The sequence below is a fragment of the Alosa pseudoharengus genome, unplaced genomic scaffold (genome assembly GCF_046254945.1).
Source record: "Alosa pseudoharengus isolate Yale_2024_CS ecotype anadromous, Long Island Sound unplaced genomic scaffold, YU_APseudo_1.1 YU_APseudo_1.1_scf_81, whole genome shotgun sequence".
NCBI lineage: Eukaryota > Metazoa > Chordata > Actinopteri > Clupeiformes > Clupeidae > Alosa > Alosa pseudoharengus.
This window is the reverse complement of record NW_027468872.1, coordinates 120,001-127,844: the sequence shown is the minus strand read 5'-3', so window position 1 is coordinate 127,844 and position 7,844 is coordinate 120,001. Positions and strand designations below refer to the sequence as shown.

The window sequence follows — 7,844 nt, the reverse complement described above, 5'->3', positions numbered from 1 at the left end:
ATGACGCTTGGCAACAGTTGGGAGAAGTATGTGTGTGTGTGTGTGTATGTGTGTGTGTGTGTGTGTGTGTGTGTGTGTGTGTGTGTCTGTCTGTTTGTGTGTGTATGTATGTGTATGTGTGTTCCCTTCTCTCTGTGGACACTCTCTCCTCAATCCTCACAGAAGCACACAAACGCACATGGATACACTTGCACACCCACGCACACACAAGCACACACAGTGCTCAGATGTAGGTCCAAATGTAGTTATTAATAACCCACGGACATGAGGGCCATTGCGATGGAGGGAGTGTTCAATTCATAATGGGTAAAGAGGGGGAAATTAAAGAACGACAAACACGCCTGAAAAGAAAACGAAAAAAAGAACACGCTGCTGTGTGGGGATAATTCTCAGGTTATAAGGACAGAACTCTGTTTGTGCTTATGGAGATGTGTGTGTGTGTGTGTATGTGTGTGTGTGTGTGTGTGTGTGTGTGTGTGTGTATGTGTGTGTATGTGTGTGTGTGTGTGTGTGTGTGTGTGTGTGTGTGTGTGTGTGTGTGTGTGTGTGTGTGTGTGTGTGTGTGTGTGTGTGTTTAGTTTTTCTGTCCTTCAGAAAAATGAAAGAGTAAACGAGATCTCTTCATATGGTGGTGCGGTGAAATGGAACTACTGACATGCAACCATATGGCATAAAAGTGTGTATGTCTGTGTGTGTGTGTGTGTGTGTGTGTGTGTGTGTGTGTGTGTGTGTGTGTGTGTGTGTGTGTGTGTGTGTGTGTGTTGGTGTGTTCTGACTGTCTCAGTTCAGTTCTGACACACACACACACACACACACACATACACACACACACACACACACACACACACACACACACACGGTCAGAATGTCAAACATGGTATGAGTTCAGGACCTGTTTCCACGGAAACCATAAATACAGCATGACATGACCAAAAACACCATAATGAAATGTCAATAAAAACATTATAACAACAAAATGTCAATAAAAACATTATATAAAAAGCAACGGGAAGAAAGACAAAACAGAAAAGACGAACCCACTCTTTGTTAGAAGAGGAGAAAAAGTATTCTATCATGTTTTCAAATCAATTTTAGGCTCATTGTTTAGATTTTTCCTGATGAGCAAATGAAAATGTTTAAGGTAATCTATCACTCTAAATCAACAAGGCTTAACGTGACTTAGAGGCAACATTTTCATCATCACAATAAATATATTTAGCTTGAGCAAACCTTAATTTAAATAGTGTTTTCTTCAGAATGAAAGGATATTGAAATTCACAAACAACATTTCGCCTGAGGTTCAGACCGCGTTTTACACAGTGCGCAAAAGTGACACTTCTGTAAAGTTGGACTCACACACACACACACACCACCGGCAATTGATAATTTTTTACATTGAATAAGCGGTGTGTGTGTGTGTATAGTGTTCCAATAAATTGAAAATCTATTTATCTAAAACAGAATTATTTTGCCCTTCACATTGTTGTTTTTTTTTTTCATATTCATTATTATATTTATTTACTTATTTATTTATTTTTTTGATAACAGATGGTGTTGGGGGTGCTTACGTCCAATTTGATTTGAACCAAAATCGCTGCCAAATATGCTCTGGCACAAAGCGGGCACCGCCAAATTTACACTGGCAGACTGCGCACGCGGCGTGTGGAGGGCACGACATTGCGAGAAGGAAAGTGTGTGTGCGAGCCACGATGACATTCGAGAAAGTAGCAGGGAAAATTACAAATATAAATAAAGTTAAAATAAAATGAAACACATTGAAATGAAACAGACTAGTTCAGTGTTAATTACTTAAGAATTCATCTTGAGAGCGATCATGTTAAGATACGCACACAAACACACACACACACACACACAAACACACACAGCTTTACATGAACTAAAGAACGTAGCTTGCCAGTGCTCTTAAAGAGAGAGCAAAAAAAAGAGAAAGAGAAAAAAAAAATGCCACAGCATCCCCGATAGCACAAGTAATTTCCCTAGCCACATAAAGATTAGTGTTTCCAGGCTCACCTTTGCTGCTTAATTACCAATGACATCACTCCACTCCGAGCCTGATCAGCTGACCTATTTGAATTCCTGGCTTGGTTAATTTCCACCGTTCCGATACGCTATCTGTCGAGCCCAGTGCGAGAGGCTGGCGAGATAAGGGCCGCATTACACGTTACATTTACAGAGGCTTTTATTGTCCAGAGTACAATGTATCAATTACCCAAGAAATATCACACACGTGTGGTGGAAGGTGCTTGTTCGGGAACGCTTTTGGGTCGAGAGTGAGCGCTTTGACTAGATAAGAAGCAATGCAGGCCACGGGGACATTAGTGACCACACTGAAGCTATGTATGTCTGTACATGCATGGACACATGCACACACACAGAGAATGCCAGTGAGAAATATTCAAAGTTCACAGTGTTTTAACAGGTAACAATTGTATAGTGATAGTTGCTTGGTCATTCTCTTTGTGTCCATTTCTTTATTTCTCTCTCTCTCTCTTTCTCCTCTTTGTATCTATCCATTTTCTTCACACACAGACACATAGGCACACTAACTTAAACGCACACACACACACACATATGTGCATGCATGCATACTTCTCTCTCTTGTCAAAAGCCTTCCATTTAAAGTAGGCCAAGGCATATTTGTGCTTCCTGACTGTGCGCCATAATGGAAAATGACACTTCCAATCTGTCTCGTGGCAATAACCCCCCCACCCCCACACACACACACACACACCACACACACCACACACACACAGACACACACACACACACACACACACACACACACACACACACACACACACCACACACACCACACACACACACACCACACACACCACACACACACAGACACACACACACACACACACACCACACACACCACACACACACAGACACACACACACACAGACACACACACACACACACACACACACCATCGCCCAAGCGACCACAGAGCTGTCCCCTGCCCCAAGGCTCGGCCGTCACCCGCTTTCATTACATCACTGTGCCATGACAACAAAAGACCTCGTCACACTCACCCTGCCCCTGATGCATTAACTGCAGCTCGGCCTGGCCACACACACACACACACACACACACACACACACACACACACACACACACACACTCACCCTGCCCCTGATGCATTAACTGCAGCTCGGCCTGGCCACACACACACACACACACATACACACACACACACACACACACACACACACACACACACACACACACACACACATACACACACACACACACACACCCTCAAAGAGGTTAACTTTACACGTGTAAACAAATTGGAATTGTAATCAGTCCAGTGCATCCTTGCAAAATGTACATGGCCACTCACACAAACTATTTGAATTCAGACAAACAGGAGCGCATTCTCTCTCACACACACAAACAGTGTATCTATAGAAAATTTGATTTATTTGCCCATAGGAACGCAGAAAATCGAAATAAAAACATGTATCCCCCCCCCCCCCACACACACACACACACACATACACACATACTCTCTCTTGAATGAGGGCAGGCTTCATCTTACAATCACAATTGCTTGGTGTCATGTTGATGGCCACGTCTTGTCGTTTGTGAAGGCGCCTGTCAAAGCCTTGTCACCCAGAGAGACAAACCGACACGCACCAAGCCAAAAACACACAGACCCCCCCCCCCACACACACATACACACACACACACACACACACACACACTCATACACACAAAATACTGTTTTGCATTTTGGAGTCAAATCAAACAACAAGCTGTGCTCCCAACCCACCCCCCACTCCCAACCACCCAACCTCTCTCCCTTCTCTCCCCATCTCTCTCTCTCTCTCTCTCTATCTTTCTCTCTCTCCCTTTCTCCTGGCTACTGTCTTTAACCTCCGCCTGGGTTCTGGGCTTGTCACAGGCCAATCCTGTTATTACTGCCATCCCGTGTTATTAAGATCTCGCGGGCGGCCCACGCCAGCGGTGGCAGCTACACATTGTTTGCCTTCCTCCACTGTTTCTGATGGCATTCACGGCCCCCTTTTATCATTAATGTCATTATCCTGCCACATGCCGAAGTGGGTGTCATATGTCTTTATGTATGTGCTTTGTTTGTGTGTGTGTGTGTGTGTGTGTGTGTGTGTGTGTGTTTAACCCTCCAAGGGATAACATGTATGTAAGCAAATAATTTGGGTCTGTTTGAAACATGCACTTAGACAGCTTCTCTTTCACCATGTCTGATGCATTGTGTATGTGTGTGCGTGTGCTTGTGTGTGTGTATGTGTGTGTGTGTGTGTGTGTGTGTGTGTGTGTGTGTGTGTGTGTTCTCTTTCTCAGTGTGCCGTGAGCATTTCAAATGCACTCTGGGTTCTTGAAGAATAGTGCTTATTGTTGGCGCAGCGCGTTCGGCAGATCCTGGAGTCCATGTGAGAGCCATTACACGATTATTAACAACGCTGAAATACCACTGGCAAGTTCCACCAGGAGCACAAGAAAATAATACATAGAGTAAAATAGGGATGGAGAGAGAGAGAGAGAGAGAGAGAGATGGGGGGGTTCTTTAGACATTCATATTTGGTCTCACAACAGTCCATAAAGCAACCCTCAGTAAACAAACAAACATATTTGAAAAGAAAAGGCATCTCCCTCTGTTACATTTTCTCACATTTTCCTCTTCCCCCTCTCTTTCACTCTCCTTCCCTCTCTCTTTCGCTCCCTGGCTGTTGTTCTCTCTGTCTCTCTCTCTCTCTCTCTCTCTCTCTCTTTCTCTGAGAAATTCACATGCTTTTAAGTTACAGCTCTGATGAGTTGATAAGGTTGGTCATGGGAGTAAAAGTGCACTTGTGGAGCTAGATTGCATTTTCTGGTGATGTTTGCCACCCGGAGAAAAAAAAAGAGAAAAAAATAAGAAAAGGGGGCCAAGCGTTGTGTGTGTGTGTGTGTGTGTGTGTGTGTGTGTGTGTGTGTGTGTGTACATCAGACCCTGCCGCTCTCAGACTCAATCACTCGCACCAATCACGGCTCATTCGCCGCTACCTAATTGTTGTAATTTGGTTACCTCGCTTGTGATCGGCAAAACATGGTACAGAAGCCGCTTTAACCTGGTTAAGGAATTTAATCCTGCCGGAATGCTGGATTCGTTACTGTCGGAATACGGTTAGCTGTCTAAAAATAGTGGCTTTGGATATGCGCCAGTTACGGGATTCTAAGCACAAATGTATGTATTGTTGTATAGTAGGTCTCTGTGTGTATATGCGTATGTGGTTACAGTATCCACATTATACATTAAGTCCTTCCATACATAAAAACATACAGGTCACATATACACAAACACAACACAATCACAAAATCTATACATACAGAGTTTCAACATCACAGAAAGATGTAAATATAAAATATTATGTATATTTTTTATTGATAAATTATATTCTTTTCTCCCTCCCTCCCTCTCTCTCTCTCTTTTCTTTTTCCACAGGCCTCTCTTTCATAGGTACTGGAACAGGGTGTGTGTGACGCTCCATACACACCCTTGTGTACTTTTCCCCCGTACCCACCCTAACACACACACACACCACACACACGGAACACACAGAGAGAAAACGAGAGAGAGAGAGAGACAAACATACTAACACACACACACACACACACACACACACACACACAGAAACACTAACAAAAACAGTCTGATTCCTCAGTCTGACTCCAAGTGCGGGTTCTGCCGAACAGCATCAAAACACCCCCAAACACTTCAGCAGAGCTCCAATTAGCAATTAGACATAATCATATTGGCTGATAATTATACAGTAAGTAACCCCCTCCCAACCCGCAGCAAACAAAAAGACGATTAAAGTCGCTTCCGCTCTGAAGGTGCAACCTTCCCTCAGGATACGTGAAGCAACCAAGAGAGGAAGAGGAGCGCGATGAAGAAACAGTTGAAAGATTTCCAAGATAAATTAACAAACAGCCCCCAAAAAAAAGAGCAATCACTCACTTATTCAGAAGAATGTAAAGAGTGAGAGAGACAGAGAGATGGAGAGAGGGAGAGAGAGAGAGAGAGAAAAAGAGATGAGTGAAACTTTGCGATTCACACAGATAATTGAGTTTGCGGTTTGCACGCCATGAAGGAAGAGGAGTGAGAGTCACGCCATCAGTTTCTCACAGGAGGCGCATACATGCTATACGTCTCCTCGATGTGCGTGTGTGTGTGTGTGTGTGTGTGTGTGTGTGTGTGTGTGTGTGTGTGTGTGTGTGCATGTATGTGTGTGTGGGGGGGGCAAGGTTTATGCTGTGTATAAGGTGTTGTAGGTAAATGTGCTAAATTGGAGGTGTTCAACTTCACAAAGTAAACACATCAGTTTCAAAGTCTGACTGCTCTTTTGTTGCACAGTACGCAGATTACATACACAAAAAGGTTACCCATTGCCCACCACACCCACACCCACACCCACACCCACACACACACTGCTGTTGCTCATTGCAAAAATGCATACATCTTATCTTATCTGTTCTTTATGTTATTCAATTAGAGATAAGAGTTTAGTTGTTTTTTTTATGTGTGTATGTGTTGTTGATGTGTGTACGAGTGTTTGTGTGTGTATGTGTATGTGTGTCTGTGTGTCTGTGTGTGTGTGTGTGTGTGTGTGTCTGTGTGTGTGTGTGTGTGTGTGTGTGTGTGTGTGTGTGTGTGTGTGTGACTCCTGAGGATGGCAGTCCCTGACAGCTCGGGCGCTGGGTAAAATGACTAGCAGCTGGAGGTGACAGTTGTTTTAACAGCTGAGCTGACAGCATTAATTCAAATGCACTGAAATCAAAAAGTGTGCAACACCTGTTCCATCTTCCCGGGGCTGCACACACACACACACACACACACACACACACACACACACACACACACACACACACACACACACACACACACACACAGAGCAGCAGGGAGAGGGAGGAAGGCACAGAGGTAGGAAGGTGGTTGTGTGTGTGTGTGTGTGTGTGTGTGTGTGTGTGTGTGTGTGTGTGTGTGTATGTGTGTGTGTGTGTGTGTGTGTGTATGTGTGTGTATGTGTGTGTGAAGAGAGGCGGAAAGAGAGAGGGGGGGGGAGGGCAGGGACAGAAATAATAGATTAGTGCAGGGAGAACAATATGCTGGGTAAGAGATAGACAGAGAGGGGGAAATGAAGATTGAAAAAGAAAGAGAGAGAGGAGAGGGGGGGGTGTAAATGGAGCTGAAGAGGAAAACGGATGTGGGGCATCAAGGGACGAGAGAAGAGCTGATGCCATAGAGGGGGTGGGGGGCAGGGCAGGCGAGGGGGAGGGGGGTGTCAGAGCTCAGCAGCATCCCTGTCCCAAAACGCCTGGCTCTTGGGGGGGGGGCATATTTGAGTGTGTGTATGTGTGTATGTGTGCGTGTGGAATGTGGAACAGGGTGTAAACAAGTGTGTTAGGAGGTGTGTGTGTGTGTGTGTGTGTGTGTATATATGTGTGTGTGTGTGTATGTGTGTGTGTGTGAGTGTGGAATGTGGAACAGGGTGTAAACAAGTGTGTTAGGAGGTGTGTGTGTGTGTGTGTGTGTGTGTGTGTGTGTGTGTGTGTGTGTGTGTGTGTGTGTGTGTGTGTGTGTGTGCTGTGTTGGCGGCAGTAGAGCTTTTGGGTTTTCCCTGCTTCTCTGTAGCCACTGTGTGATGCTGACCCCTGACACATGTGGGCTGTGGCCACGGCCTCAGATACTATCTGGGATTGTGTGTGTGAATGTGAGGGAGAAAAAGAAAGAAAAAAAGAGTGTGTGTGTATCTGTGTGTGTGTGTGTGTGTGTGCTTGTCTGTATGAACACCATCTGG

The 7,844-nt window shown here is 44.7% G+C and overlaps 1 protein-coding gene across 1 annotated transcript in view; it reads right to left on the bottom strand.

Moving 5' to 3' along the window:
* The window catches only part of LOC143113473 (transcription factor SOX-5-like), a gene marked incomplete at its 3' end in the record, with an annotated part of 155,299 nt that overhangs the window by 49,094 nt on the left and 98,361 nt on the right, over window positions 1–7,844 (bottom strand). The window lies entirely within an intron of this gene.